Source organism: Camelus bactrianus, chromosome 19, assembly GCF_048773025.1.
Source record: "Camelus bactrianus isolate YW-2024 breed Bactrian camel chromosome 19, ASM4877302v1, whole genome shotgun sequence".
Taxonomy (NCBI): Eukaryota; Metazoa; Chordata; class Mammalia; order Artiodactyla; family Camelidae; genus Camelus; species Camelus bactrianus.
The window spans coordinates 36,519,400-36,533,732 of record NC_133557.1 but is presented as its reverse complement, the minus strand read 5'-3'; the positions used below and the strand labels follow the sequence as shown (position 1 = coordinate 36,533,732).

Sequence of the window (14,333 nt, the reverse complement as noted above, 5' to 3'; positions counted from 1 at the left end):
TGTTGGTCCACTTGGGCCCTTTATTAGAACACGTCTTCCTTCACCACTAAAAGAAAACTGTTTCTCTGCTCACAACACTTCTGACATCAAATGTGCAGACTTTTCCCACACCAACCACTTCTCCAGTTCTCTGTGAATGCCAGTGGGGTGTCCTACAGTTTAATTCAATTCTGACTATACATAGTCAACACAGACCCCCCCCCATCCTCTAAGTTAAGGGGTCAGTCCCACAAGACTGCCCCCCACTTCAGTCTGCAAGGAGTGGGTTTCCAGGTCACCCACACTTCTGTTCAGCCCGTCCTCAGGTTCTGTACAGGCAGATCTCAGAGATACTGTGGGTTCAGTTCCAGATCACTGCAATAAAGCAAATATTGCAGTAAAGCAAGTGACACCAGTTTTTGGTTTTTCAGTGCATGGAAGTTATATTTACTCTATTCTGTAGTCTGTTAAGTGTGCGATAGCATTATGACTGACAAAAATGTGCACATCTTAATTTCAAAATGCTTTATTGCTGGAATACCACTCAGCCATAAGAAAGAATGAAATAATGCCATTTGCAGGAACATGGATGGACCTAGAGATGATCCTATTAAGTGAAGTAAGTCAGACAGAGAAAGACAAATGTCATATGAAATCATTATATGCAGAATCTGAAATGATACAAGTGAACTTATTTACTTAATAGCAACAGACTCATAGACATAGAAAGCAACATAGTTATCAAAAGGGATAGGGGATGGGGGAGGGATAAATCAGGAGTTTCGGATTAGCAGGTACCAACTACCGTATATAAAATAGGTAAACAACAAGGTCCTACTGTAGAGCACAGAGAACTCTTTTCAATACCCTGTAATAAACCAAAATGGAAAAGAATATATAAATGTATAACTGAATCACTCTGTTGTACACCAGAAATTAACACAATATTGTAAATCAATTCTACTTCAATTAAAACAAACAAAAAAAACCTTATTGCTACATTTTGCAAACCATTGTCTGAGCCTTCAGGGAGTCATCATTTTGCCATTGTGACATCAAAGATCACTGGGCATAGATTACTGTAACCAATATAGTAAGAATAAAACATTTGAAATAAATATTGCAAGAAATACCAAAATGTGACAGAGACACAAAGTGAGCAAGTAAGTACTGTTGGAAAAATGGCACCGATGGATTTGCTGGATGCAGGGTTGCCTCAAACTTTCTATTTTTTTAAAAAAAAAAAAAGCTCTATGGGTAAAGTGCAATAAAAGTGCAACAAAACAAGGTCTGCCTATAATTTGCTACAAGTCACAGAACTCAGGGAAACACTTTATTTCCTGTTGCCAGTGTGTTATGTTAATGAGGACATTATAAAGGATACAGATGAACAGCCAGACGAAGAAGTGCATCTGGTAAGATCTGTAAGGGTCTCGAGCAGAGCGTCTGTCCCTGTGGAGTTCGGGTGTGTCACCCTCTCAACTTTACCAACCATAAGCTCTCCAAACCCCCCAATTTGGGGCTTTATGGAGATCATCATGTTGGCGTGATTGATCATTGGCCACTGGGGCCTAGCTCAGTACCAGCCCCCCTCCCTTCCTGGTGGTGGGTCTGATTTCGGGGCTGCTTCCCCAGGTGGCCAGCTCCCATCCTGAAGCCTTCCCGGGGGCTTCCAGGCAGCAGTCATCACTGACTTAAACTCAGGCACAACTGAAGGGGATCTGCCATGAGTGACAAGGTGCTTTCAGCATGGCTACCACTCAGGATTGTCCAAGAGTCTTCAGAGCCAGGGCGAAGACCGATTATATATTTCTCACGATGCCCCAGGCTCAGGCAGGACAGGGGTGTTGGAGTAAGACAGACCCGGCTCTTCCCAGTTCCATTACCTACTTCCCGCGTGACTTTGAGCGACTTGTCTCAACTCTCTGGGCCTGTTTCCTCATCTGGAAATTGAGAATAAATACACCTCCCTCCCTCCTAAGGCTCCTGTTGCACGAATTCAACAGGGCGCCCCTAGGAAGCTCTTAGTGCCTGGTACGTAATCGTGGTTCAGAGGTCGAGGGTTCCCTGAGCGCCGGGCTCTGCACCTGGCCGGGCTGCGTCCCGCGGTGAACTGGCACTGGTGCATTTGGGGTGTGGGTTACTCTGCAGGGAGCGGACTCCCCTTGAGCCAGGTGAAGTGCAGCCGGCCGGGGGAAGGTGTTGCCCTCCATGTCCATTTGCTCGGCTGTTAAGGAAGGGGCTCCCACGGGGAGGATTTCCTTCCCTGAATTCATGGGTAAGAGTCCTGCGCGTTCTTGTTAAATTCCCAGGCCCGTCCCACACCCACTGAATCAGAACCTCCGAGGGAGGGAACAGAAGCCTTTGGCGTTAACCAGGACCTGGGTGATTTCTATCGTAGGAGAGGCGGGACAGCACCGATTAACCAGGCGGGCCCGTCAAGGTGAGATGCTTGAGTCTGTCTCTGCGTTTGCCTGCAGTTAGGAGGTAACTGACACGTGACACGTGGTCCCTGGACAGGCAGCACTGGCTTCACCCGGCGTCTGTTAACAAGGCGGCCTCCACCAGTGGTTCTCAAAGTGCAGGCCGGCTTCCAGCGGCCGCTTCACCTGGGAACTTCTTAGAAATACAGATTCTTGGATTCCACCCCAGACCTAGAGAATCAGATGCTGGTGGTGGGGCCTGCAGTCTGTGTTTTAACAGGCCTGCCAGGGGAGTCAGGTTTGAGAAACGCTGCTCTGTGCTGTGGACCTGAGTGAATGAACAGGACGATACAGAAAGCCCAGAAGTGCCTGCGTTCTGGACCTGGCTTCCGTCCCCATCTGGAAAATGCCATGACATCACCTTCCCAGCGGGGTTGTGAGCTCAGCACTTGGATGACCTCACTCACTGTCTCTCTCTCTGGAAGCCTTGGTGTTACTGCCACCATCTGATAAGGTGTTCTGTTTTTTCCTGTTTTCCCTCTACACGCCCACGTTTTATTTGCTCTCTCAAAGGCGGCTGCGCAGAGACGCGGGGGCGGGCCTCAGAGGCAGGACGACCCACCTGCCCGGAGCCCTGTAATGGACAGAAAACCGCCCGCCTGCCGCCGACACCTGCCCGCAGGTGCTCGGGCAGCCTCTGAGCCAAGACGCAGGGGTGTGGGCTCCTCCCCTCTCCAGGGAAGTCTTGGGGGAAGTGACCTCTCAAACTCTGTGTTGGTTTGCACTGCCGTTTGCCAAAGCAGAAGAACAAACGGAGCAACGCGTCCTTTGCTGAATGCCTGGCGTTTTGGCAAAACCCCCTGTCTTGGTGCCACGCCATGTGTGCCGCCCAGCCTTCCTCCTGTTCAACTCCTTTTGAAAATTTATGTTTAATTTCACAAACACTCTTCCAGGCCTTGTTCCAAGCACTTTAAACCCATGGATTTATTTAATCCCCCCACTGCCATGAGGCCCACTGTGCATGACAGGCGAGGAAGCTGACACCTGGAGGTGGTGAAACTTGCCCAGGGTCACACCACGTGTCAGTTCTGTGGTCACAGTACTTCAGCTTGGAAGGAATTTCATAGAGATGGGACCTGAGACCCTCGAGGTCTTAAAATAAGTTTGGTTTTTTGAAACTGAATTATAGTGATTTACAAGGTTGTGTTAGTTTCAGGCGTACAGCATAGTGATTCAGTTACACATGTATATATTCTTTTTCATATTATTTTTCATTATAGGTTATTACAAGATAGTGAACATAGTTCTCTGTGCTCTACAGAAGGACCTTGTTGATTATCTATTCTGTATGTAGTAGTTAGTATCTGCTAATTCCAAACTCCTAATTTATCCGTCCCCTCTCTTTCCCCCTGGTAACCATAAGTTTGTTTTCTATGTCTGTGAGTCTCTTTATGGTTTATAAATAAGTTCATTTGTGTCATGTTTTTAGATTCCACGTAGAAGTGATGTCATGTGGTGTTTGTCTTTCTCTGGCTGACTTAAGCTCATCTCCAGGTCCATCCATGTTGCTGCAAATGGCATTATTTCATTCTTTTTGTGGCTGAGTAGTATTCCATTGTATATAGATATACCACGACTTCTTTATCCAGTCCTCTGTTGATGGACACTTAGGTTGCTTCCTTGTCTTAGTTACTGTAAATAGTGCTGCTGTGAACATTGGGGTGCAGGGGTCTTTTTGAATTAGAGTTTCCCCTGGACATACGCCCAGGAGTGGGGTTGCTGGACCACAGGGTAACTCTACTTTCAGCTCTTTAAGGAATCGACGGTGGCCACACCAAACTGCATCCCCACCGGCAGTGCAGGAGGGCTCCCTTTGCTCCATGCCCTCTCCAGCGTCTGTCATTTGTGGGCTTTTTGGTGATGGTCATCCTGGCCGTGGGAGGTGACGGCTCACTGCAGGTTTGACTTGCGTCTCTCTGGCTTAAAGTGCCGGTGCTGTGCCTCGGCCAGCTCTGAGGTGTGGCCCCTGCTCCCACCTCCTCCTGCCGTGGGCTCTGCATTGGGTGCTGGTTAACTGAGATGTGAGCCTGACTCCACTTTCCCTGCTCCTCGCCCTCAGCCTGTCCTCACTGGCCACCCACCGCTGTCCCTTTCCCCAGGGCCGCCTTTCAGAGTTTCCTGCCTCAGAAAGTAGGGGTTGTTCTTCCCCAAGACCCCAAGAGCACAACCCCCGTCAGAGTCAGGTTCTACTAGCTTGCTGCAGCCACGGAGAACACCCTAGAAGAGCCGCGGGGTGGGGGCCCTCAGTAGGAGGGAGTTGAGAGGGGCCTAGTACAGGATTTGGGCTAATTCTAAAGAAGGAAGGGTTGCAGATTTGGCAAATGAAAATACAGGACACCCAGCTGAATGTGAATTTCAGATATAGCATAAGTACATCCTATGTGATATTTGGGACATACTTATACTAAAAAGTTATTCATTGTTTGCCTAAAATTCAGATGTAACTGGGCTTCCTGTCTTTTATCTGGCAGCCCTGAAGGAGGATTTGAGTGTCATCTGGAAGCAAGGGCAGTTCAGTGACTGGGCGCTTAGTAACTTTTACCCGGCGGGCCGGAGGAATAAAGGGTACTGAGGCATCAGTGGTCCAGATGCAGCCGACGCTGTGTGTCAGAAGAGGGGGCCGTTCAGTCATTTCTGTGGTTTGACGGTCCGTCTTCTGTCTCGTTTCCGACGCGGCCCCCGCCACCTTGTTGAATTGGGGCGTTGACCTTGTGTGTGTGATCTTTACGTTCAGGCGGGAGCTTGGCCGTTCTCAGTCAACTTCCCGATTCGGGGCTTGTTTCAGAGTCTCCCGAGATGCTGATGGCTGAAGATGCGGGTCCTCAGGGGTCTGGTCCAGGGCAGCCAGTCCAGGCCAGGCCGTGGGCTCTCTGGAAGTGCTTTGGACTATTACAACTTGAGTGGGGGTGCAGCTGGCTGGCTTCCTATCACTCACAGCCAGGCAGCTTCCACAGCAAAGAATTATCTGGCCCCAAATTTCATTGTGTTGATGTTGAAAAAGTCCTGGCCTGCAACATCAATCGGGAAATAAGCCGTTCCTGAAGCCTCTCTATCTCTGGGGCTTTCCAAAAGTAAAGAAAATGAAAGCAAGAAAAGTATGTGCACAATTGGCCCCCACTGTCCTGAATTTGTACTGCCTGAGACTCAGTACTGACCTGGCCATCAGTAGTAGGTGTTTGATAAATATGCTGAATGAATGAAAAAGTGTGTGACTCACGTATGTGTGTTTACAAATACATTGTTCATTTCTTCAGCCTGTGTCTGTTCAGCACCTGCAGTGGCAGGGCCCGTCCTGGGCACTGTGATGTGGCGATGGAGGACGCAGGTAACGATTAGAGAAACCTGAGCCTGAAGGATGGATGGGTGGGAGGAGCTGGGCTGCCCACGGGGCTGAGTGCGGAGGGCATCTCGAGGAGCTGGCCTTTAAGCTGAACTCGGCAGCAGAGGAAGAGGGGAGGGAAGAGCGTTTCCAGACGAGAGAGGCACGCGCACAAGCTGGGAGTGGGGTCTGAGGCTCTGAACTCAGAGCAGGGTGTGGGTGGAGGGGAGAGGGGCTGGCATGAGAGAGGGTGGGAGGGAATCAGGGGCCAGTCGCGCTGGGATTCATTCTGAGCATAGTGAAGCCATGAGAGGTTTGAAGAAGGACGTGACATGCTCCAACACGTGTGCAGCCCCGGGAAGGCTTGGCATCGGCTCCTGGTCTCTCATCCATCAACCGAGGAGACCAAAGTACGTGCAGATCTTCCCTGGTACCTGCCCATCCCCCGGAGGACACGCAGCGGGCCCCCCACCTAGCACAGCCCCGCCAGCTTGCTCATCCACCTGCACCGTGTCCACGTGTCCCCAGGCCACTCTCTCAAAACTCCTCCCTAGTCTCCCCGTCATCTCCGGTTTGCTCTCCCTCGCCCTCCACCTCCTCATCTTTCGGGCACTATCATCTCGGTCCATCTGGAGTCGCGGGCTTCTTGTTTTCCTTCTCGGCACCTTCTCAGAACCGGCCTTGCAGACACGGCACTGGAGCCGGCTGCCCACCTGGAAGACAAGGTGGGGAGGAAGGGCGGGAAGTCTGGGTGATGATTTGTGGTTCAGGCCTGCCCCAGGGTTTTTGAAATAACTTCTCTACCTGAAATAGGCGGAGTGGGCTAGAGGGAGCTGTCGAGGGAACAGGACAGTCCCTTGGGACAGAGTCAGCAAACGGCCACCCTCAGGCCAGACGCTGCCAGTAGCCATCTTTGTGGCGGGGACACAGCCACACCTGATCATGGCGGTGTTGTCCACGGCAGTGGGGCCACGCTGTCCAGCAGGCCACACAGCCTGATATACCTGCCCCCGTGGAAAGAGTTTGCTGACTGACCCCTGACGCGGGGGATAAGTGCATTTTGCTGCTGAACTCTCAAAGGCAGTCTTGCGTGTGGGCAGTTGCATCTCCAGTTTACAGCGGAACACCTGCCAGGGCCACCAGGGGCGTGGGCTCTGAGGCCCTGGCCCATTCTCTTTCCCAAGCCACAGCCCCTGCCTCTGTGGGTCATCAGAAGTTGTCAGAGTCACTACCCTAGAGCGCTCAGCCTCAGATGCTGAGGGCCAGGTGCGTACTGTAAGCCAGCAGAGCCCAGCCAGGTGGAAGTAGATAGATGACAGCTGACCCTTGGCCTCAGTATTGGAGCACGCTAGAGAGTGGCGGGGACTGTGGCAACTGGAGAGCAGACATCCCATCTAAAGAGGGCGACATGGGAGGTGTCGGTGGTGGAGCACATGCTTAGCAGGCACAAGGTCCTGCCTTCAATCCCCAGACCCCCATTAAAAAAAATTAAAGAGGGTGATATCACCATGGCCCAGGGTTTTTCAATTTCAAGAAGCTAGAAACCTAGATTGGTATGTAAACCTCCTGATTATGTTTGCACGAACTATCATTATGTTTAAATGCTGGAACCATTTTAGTTATAGAGGACAGGACACACCCATGTGGGCAAGTCGGACAAAACATAGCTGAGTGTGTCCAGAGGCCTCAGGGACCTCTGATGTGTGACATCCACCTGGATCATTTGGAGTGACTATCAAAGCCTTTCGCGGGGAGGGTGGGTCCTCAAGGCAGCTGGGAGTTGCCCTGGGTTCTCACCAGGGAAGCCCCTGTACCAGCCTTGAGCCCTGGCTTCTGGGCAAGCCTTCAGCAGGACACTGAGAGCAATTACACACTCCATTTATCTGCAGAGGGAAGGATGCACCCTGGAGCCAAAGAGGAAACCGAGAGCAGGAAGGCTGAGCTTGAGGTTGGGGTGGGCGGAGTGGGGACAATGTTCCGGGCGAGCCCCAGAGTCTGAGATGAAGCTGGGAGAGTCATCCCAGAGACAGCCAACGGGGATTGGCAGCCTCCTCAGACATGATACAGCCCAACGTTACTTTCAGTGCATCAGAGACGTGCGCGCTCCTGGGGAAATACTGATGGGAAGGTCATGGCTTTGGAGTCTCAGGACCTTGGCTGCCAAGCCCTGTTGCTCCATTACCAGCCATATGATGTGGGACACACTCTCCGAGCCTCAGTCTCCTCATCTGTGAAATGGGATCACGAAACGCCCCGGACCTGTCGCTCCAGGATGACATGAGGGTTAAATGACAGGCTCGGTGGTGCCCATTGCAGAGCAGGCCCCTGGTTAAACGCAGCCGCCCTTGGCCGAAGCTGGCTGGCGAGGCTTATTTTTTTACGTTCCCTGTGACATGTGACATGGGCGCCCGGAGACCCGGGGGGACAGCTTCCGTCGTCCTCTGCCCCTCACATCCCTTGTGCTGTGGCGGTGAGGCCGGACGAGACTCCTCCAAGGAGCATCACGTTATGCTCTGTACGTAGGAACTTTGGAAAGATTTTGGACGTGCGGGGAGGGGGCGTGACCCTGCGCAACCAGAACAATGGTGTGGAACCAGCCGCTCACTGCGGGCTGCCCGTGAATGAGGGCTGAAAGTAATTCCAGCCCAGAGACACCATCATGCATATCTAAGGGTTCAAGGTCGGAAGTTCTGAGGTTTTCAGAGTCGAGCCAGAGAGGCAGAAAGCACCCCCAGGCCAAAGGTAGTACTCCACCTTTCTTTCCATTCAGAGAAATCTGTGGTCATTGGATGAATGTCTCCTGTTTGGAGGAGCTGGATACTGGGCTTGAGTGGTGGGAAAACCCACCCACAGGGGACGCTACGCCTGCTGGCAAGTCTTTGCTAGTAATCCACTACAGGATGTAAAACCAAACACCGGTCACCAGAACGGCCCCTTGTATACTTTCCCCATGACCGCGCCCCCCCCCCCCCGCCCCGTCTCCTTCACCCCTGCCCCGCCCCCAGGACCACATTAAATGCCTTTAGAGTTTCCCAAAGCCAGAAAAATTCTGACCCACCACCAGCATTATACATCGTTAAAAGTAATATTTTATTTTTCCCACATGACACAAAAGTTAACTATGTGATGAAATTACAATTGTTCCTTTCTGGAAACTTTTGAGGGCCAAGTGCTGGGTGAGTCCAGCCAAGGTGAGCATTTTGGGCCCCAGCAGCCCCGCCCCCCGCTGGCCTGGGTTGATTTTGGTTGGGGTTCTTATGACCACGAATTTGCCCGGCACCTTCCTTGCTGGTTCCCACTCATCCCCCACCACGGCCTCATCACCCCTTTTACAGATGAGGAAGTTGAGGCTCCAGGAAGTTAGAATCATCCTCCCCCCAGCCCCCACCAGGCCCCCCAGGTGGCAGGAGCCGAAACTGGGCAGCCAGCCAGGACAGCAGTTCCACGGCGCATCGGGACACCCAGTGGGTCTGCCGGGGGCCGCTGGGCAGGAGGGCGTGGCCGGGGTCCCCAGGAGCCCTGCAGCCTGGGCAGGAAGAGGTGCGGCCGCCCTGCTCCCTCTGGCTCGAGTTCCAAGCGCACTTGGACGCAGATTTTGAGGACGAGGAACAGAGCTGACCAGACTTCCCAAAGGAGAGGCTTCCCACCAAGAAGACTGTGCAAAAAAGCGAGCTTTGGAGACAAGCTGGCAGAAATTAGAGAAGCGAGTCCCGCAGCCTGGTTTTCTCTCTTAAGTACGTTGTTTTAACTTTTTACCCCCCTGAGGGGGTGGGGAGGGTGTTTTTATTGATATCATTTCAAATTGACAGAAGAGCTGTGCGCAGAGCACACAGGTTTCCTTGTATCATGTCAGGTTCCTAGAACAAATTCCTAGAGACATACAACATATGCACATATACGATATAATTTCACACATATGTACTATATAATTTCAAGTTTTCCTAAAAGTCGCAAGAATAGTTTGAGGGACTCCTACATACTCACAAAAGTCACCTGGCTGTAGGCAAGTTTCTCACATGAACCAGGAGGCTCGGACCCCAGGCCGGGCAGGAGCTCGGGCGCTGCTTGCAGACATGGAAGCACAGTGCGTGGGGCGGGGCAGGCTCTCCAGCTCTGGCCCCGAGCTCTGGCCCCCGGGTCGATGACCCCGCAGGATCTCAGCCCAGCCCCTGCTTCCGGGCGGCCTGTCCAGTGTTGGAAGATTCCCGGCACCCTGTGCTGGGAGGATCACTCCTAACCATCCTGGTGTGTGGATGTCAGACTGTGGTCCCTCCTGAGCGTTGGATGTCGTCAGGAAACAGAAGACGCCGAGACGTGGGCCTGCACGGCCGAGGGACTGCGTTTTATCCTGGCATCTATACCACCTGCGCGTGCCAGCGGGCTGGCCCTGGGTCCAGGTGTGTGGAGCCATTGAAAATGCTGTCAAGAGGTCACTCCTGTTCACGTTTTGGACCCTCTGGGGCTTTAACTTCTTAGAGGAGCCCAGCGTTCAGAATGTGGAGCTGAGCTGTTGTAACTTATTTCCTGCAAAGAGGGTCTCTGTAGCATAGATCTGCAAAAAAAATCCCAAAGTGACACAAAAAACTCTGATACCCTATTTTCTGACTTTTTGGATTCTGGTTTTTAATTGTGGTAAAACTATGTAAAACTTACCATTTGACCACTTTAAAGTGGGCATTTCTGTTGCCTTAAGTGTCTTCCCATTGTTGTGCAGCCATCACATCCATCACCTTCAGACCCTTTTCATCTTCCCAAACTGAACCTCCACCCCTACGAAATCCTAACCTCCCCTGCCTCCCCGGCCCCCGGCAAGCTCCGCGCTGCTCTCTGTCTGTGAACTTGACTGTTCTAGGAACCCCGTACAGGTGGGATCATATGGTATCTGTCCTTTTGGGACTGGCTTGTTTCACTCAGCGTAAGGTTGAGGTTTATCCGCGATGGGGCATGTGCCAGCATTTCCTTCCTTTTTAAGGCAGAATGATATTCCATCATATATCTGAGCTGCATTTTGTTTACCCATTCATCCATCGATGAACATTTGGGTTCCTTCCCCCTTTAGCTACTGTGAGTAATGCTGCTGTGGACATGGGTTGGATTCTGTTGAGTTTGTTGGTTGGTTGGTTGGTTTTTAATGGAGGTGCTGGGGGTAGAACCCACAACCTTGTGCATGCGGAGCATATGCTCTACCACCGAGCTACACCCTCCCCTGGTTGGATTCGGTTTTTAAAGAACACGTTCTCCATTCTCTTGCCCTGAATGAGAACGTAAAACGTCTCTTACTAGGCGCACGTCCCCCACAAGGTGCATGGGCGCGTATGTTGTGCGGAGTGTGTGCTGGGGCTGAAGTCAAGCCTGAATCTTTTGCAAAATGCTGCTCCTGGTGTCTGCGGCTGGGGAGAGGGGGGCGGGGGAGTGCAGTCCTCTCTACTTGACCCAGATGTCTGGTGACTTAGAGCAAGCAAATTCAAGTTGTCAGAGTTGTGACGGTCTGTGGCTGCTCATCCGACACGGATTTCTTGTTACTTTCCTCTGTCTTATCTTCCAGTCACACTGCGAGCCTTTTGAGGGACAAAGACAGTGTCTTATATACCTCGTTTGGTGTCCATTTAGCCCCGTGCCCTAAAGGTGGCCGGTCTCCCATAAATGTGAGTTGACAGTGGCCCACATCCCCAATTTTTTTTGAGCATTCTCAATTAATTTATTACCGGTGTGACAGTGGTAAGTTAAGCATTTTTTTATTCATTGGAAAAAAAACTACAAATTACAAAATTTTTATAATAAACCTAAATAAAGTAACCAAACATTCATAAAAGTATGAGGGCTACGGAATACAAATAAAGCTCTTTCTGTAGCTCACACTGAACTTAATCTCTGTTCCACAATTATTTTGTTGAGTAATTAAAATGATCACAAATATGGGCAAAGGATTAAACTCAGGTTTATCTCTAATCTGCTTGTTCTGTATCCACTGCTAAGCCTTGGTGGATGTGTAAAAGAAGAAAGGACTCAGAAGCAGCCTCTCAGAAAGTAGGGACGTAGGTACGCCTTACCAGGGCTTCCAGATTAAACTCTTGAGAGTGAATGGTTATTGTGACTCTGAGGTGCAGTCTGCAGGGATAGAATACTTGAATCTACTTTCTAAGGCATCTAATCAACTGTCTTTATGGCAAAGATAATAAAAGTATTTTACCATCATGCTTCATTACAATGCATGACCACACTTTGTTATTTTTTTTTTATTGAAGTGCCGTCAGTTACAATGTGTCAAACTCTGGCATGCAGCACAGTGTCCCAGTCATGCATATACATACATATATTCATTTTCATATTTTTTTCATTAAAGATTATTACAAGATATTGAACATAGTTCCCTGTGCTGTAGAGCAGAAAATTTTTAAAATCTATTTTTATATATGGTGGCCAACATTTGTAAATCTCAAACTCCCAAATTTATCCCTTCCCACCCCCTCTCCCCAGCATGACCACACTTTTAAAAGACGTTTAAGGTCCCCTGCTTCATCACATCCCAGATTTGCTCTCTGCCTGCACTGTGCGCTGGCGTCTCTGCTGTCTGAATGCGTACTTTCCCACCATCCGAAGGGCTTCTCAGTGGCTGTTCCCTTGTTTGCAGCTGGGCGGCTGAATTAAGTTAGTGAATTGAAGTCCTAAAACAATTGCAAGAGTTGATGAACCGATTACATATGTTCAGCAGCCAGATGGGCAAGATGTCGGAGGGACTGACGTGCAGAAGAACTGGTCGTGTCCTCGGGGCTCGACCCTAGCACCTTGCTCCACAGGTCGGCCGAGGAGTTTCTTAAAACACAGAGTCTCAGGCCCTACCCCAGCCCTGGGAATCAGGGCCGCGCTTGACAGGGTCCCCAGCCGGTGTGTGCACATCCCAGCTTGGGAAACCTCAGTCCAGCGGATATTGTGTTAGTCTTATTCCTAATAATGAAGAGGGCTGTAAACCTCTTTTTGAGACTCGTCCTGTTTGTGTAGAGGACAGACAAGGCCAAGCCAGCACTGCAATGCTGGCCCCAGTCTGGTCCCCTAACCCAAGCAGAGTGGCAAGAGTAGTCCCAGGCTCCCATCCGTCCAGTCCCCTGGGAATACCAGGAAGCGGCCGAGGCACCTGGCTGTCTCAGGTGGAGGAGATAGTCTGAGAGGCCTGCTCTGAATTTGTAGCACAAAGGAAAACCCTGGCCGGGTTCCCCAGGAGCAGATTCAGGGGCAGGATGTGAAGTCCAGCTGTCTGTTTGGGAGGTGATCCTGGGAAGCTCAGGTAGGGGAGTCGGGAGGGGACACAGAGAAGGGAGGACGGCCACCGGGGCTGGGTCCGCTGGGGGCCTCAGGGAGGCCGTGTGCTGAGTGTGTCGGGGTCAGTCCTCCAAGGTGGGGGGAGCTGGGGTATTTATACACCCAGTCCCCTCCAGCTGCCACCCACAGAGCATCCGCAGCCTCGGGTAGAAGCTCCCAGGTGCTCGGAGTAGAACTCCATCTGAGCCTATGGAGCAGTGACCCTGGGAGCTACGGGCGGGGCACTGCCTGTACCTGCTCCGTGGATCCCACCTGGAGTTCTGAGCCGAGGCTGCCCCGGCAGACACATCTCCAGTCCCCGAGGAGGAACAAACCCTTTGCGCTTCAGGAAGTTTCAAAGCCTCGGTGATTCATCCCCTGCCAGTCACTAATCATCTTCACAAGACTGAAAATGACCAAACTTTACATGTTCTTCAAATCCAAATTCCCTTTTCATAATCCCTCTGCCTCTTCCTTCCCTAAATTAAATATATGTGCTCAGAGGGCACTACCATAGTCAACTTACAGAAAAGGGATTGTTAACGATCAGTTTCACAATTTGCATCTTCATGTTGCAAGTTGTAGACTCATGGCTTGCCTCCAGCTGCCCTCCCTGTGAGTCCTTACTCCATTCAGTTCTGGGTAGTTGTTTTTTTTTTTTTTTTTTTTAATTAAAATTGAAATTACAGATACAGCAATTACTATTCCGAGGGGCCATGTCAGCATCGCCTAAAGTCAGCATTTCCTTAAGTGTTTCTGCAGAACGCTGCTCCCCGGAGAGCCGAGAGCATCCTCAACAGAGTCTGAAGGTTAGAGGGCTGGGGCATCCCGCGCAGTCTGCGCTCTTCCTGGGGACCCACACTCACACCAGCATCCTAGAAGGCCCTGGAGGGCCCATGTGACCTTGCTTAATCAAAGGTTTACCCCAGTGTCATTGGCTGTCTCCAGTGTGACTGGAGCAGAAACCCTTTTTTGGAAATCACGCCTGGTCACATCTCACACTGCTGGTGTTGGGGTGCAAACCACTTGAGGTAACGCTGCTTCTAACACGCACCCCAGCTCTGTCGTGCATTTGAAATTAGTAAGCACGGAGGTGGGCTGAGTAGAGGCATTGGGAGCAGGAGAATTGCAGCTCGGAGTTTGCACTGTCTTTTGTAACCAGAGAGAAAAAGAGAGAGAGAAAGAAAACTTGTGTGTAACTGATGTTCTGGAATGAGGGAGGACGTGGATTCCGCACTGAAGTAGAGCCCTGGCGT

The 14,333-nt window shown here is 51.0% G+C and overlaps 1 protein-coding gene across 7 annotated transcripts in view; it reads left to right on the top strand.

Moving 5' to 3' along the window:
- RIN2 (Ras and Rab interactor 2) overlaps positions 1-14,333 on the top strand; it is a 196,815-nt gene that overhangs the window by 105,029 nt on the left and 77,453 nt on the right. The gene's annotated exons all lie outside the window — the stretch shown is intronic.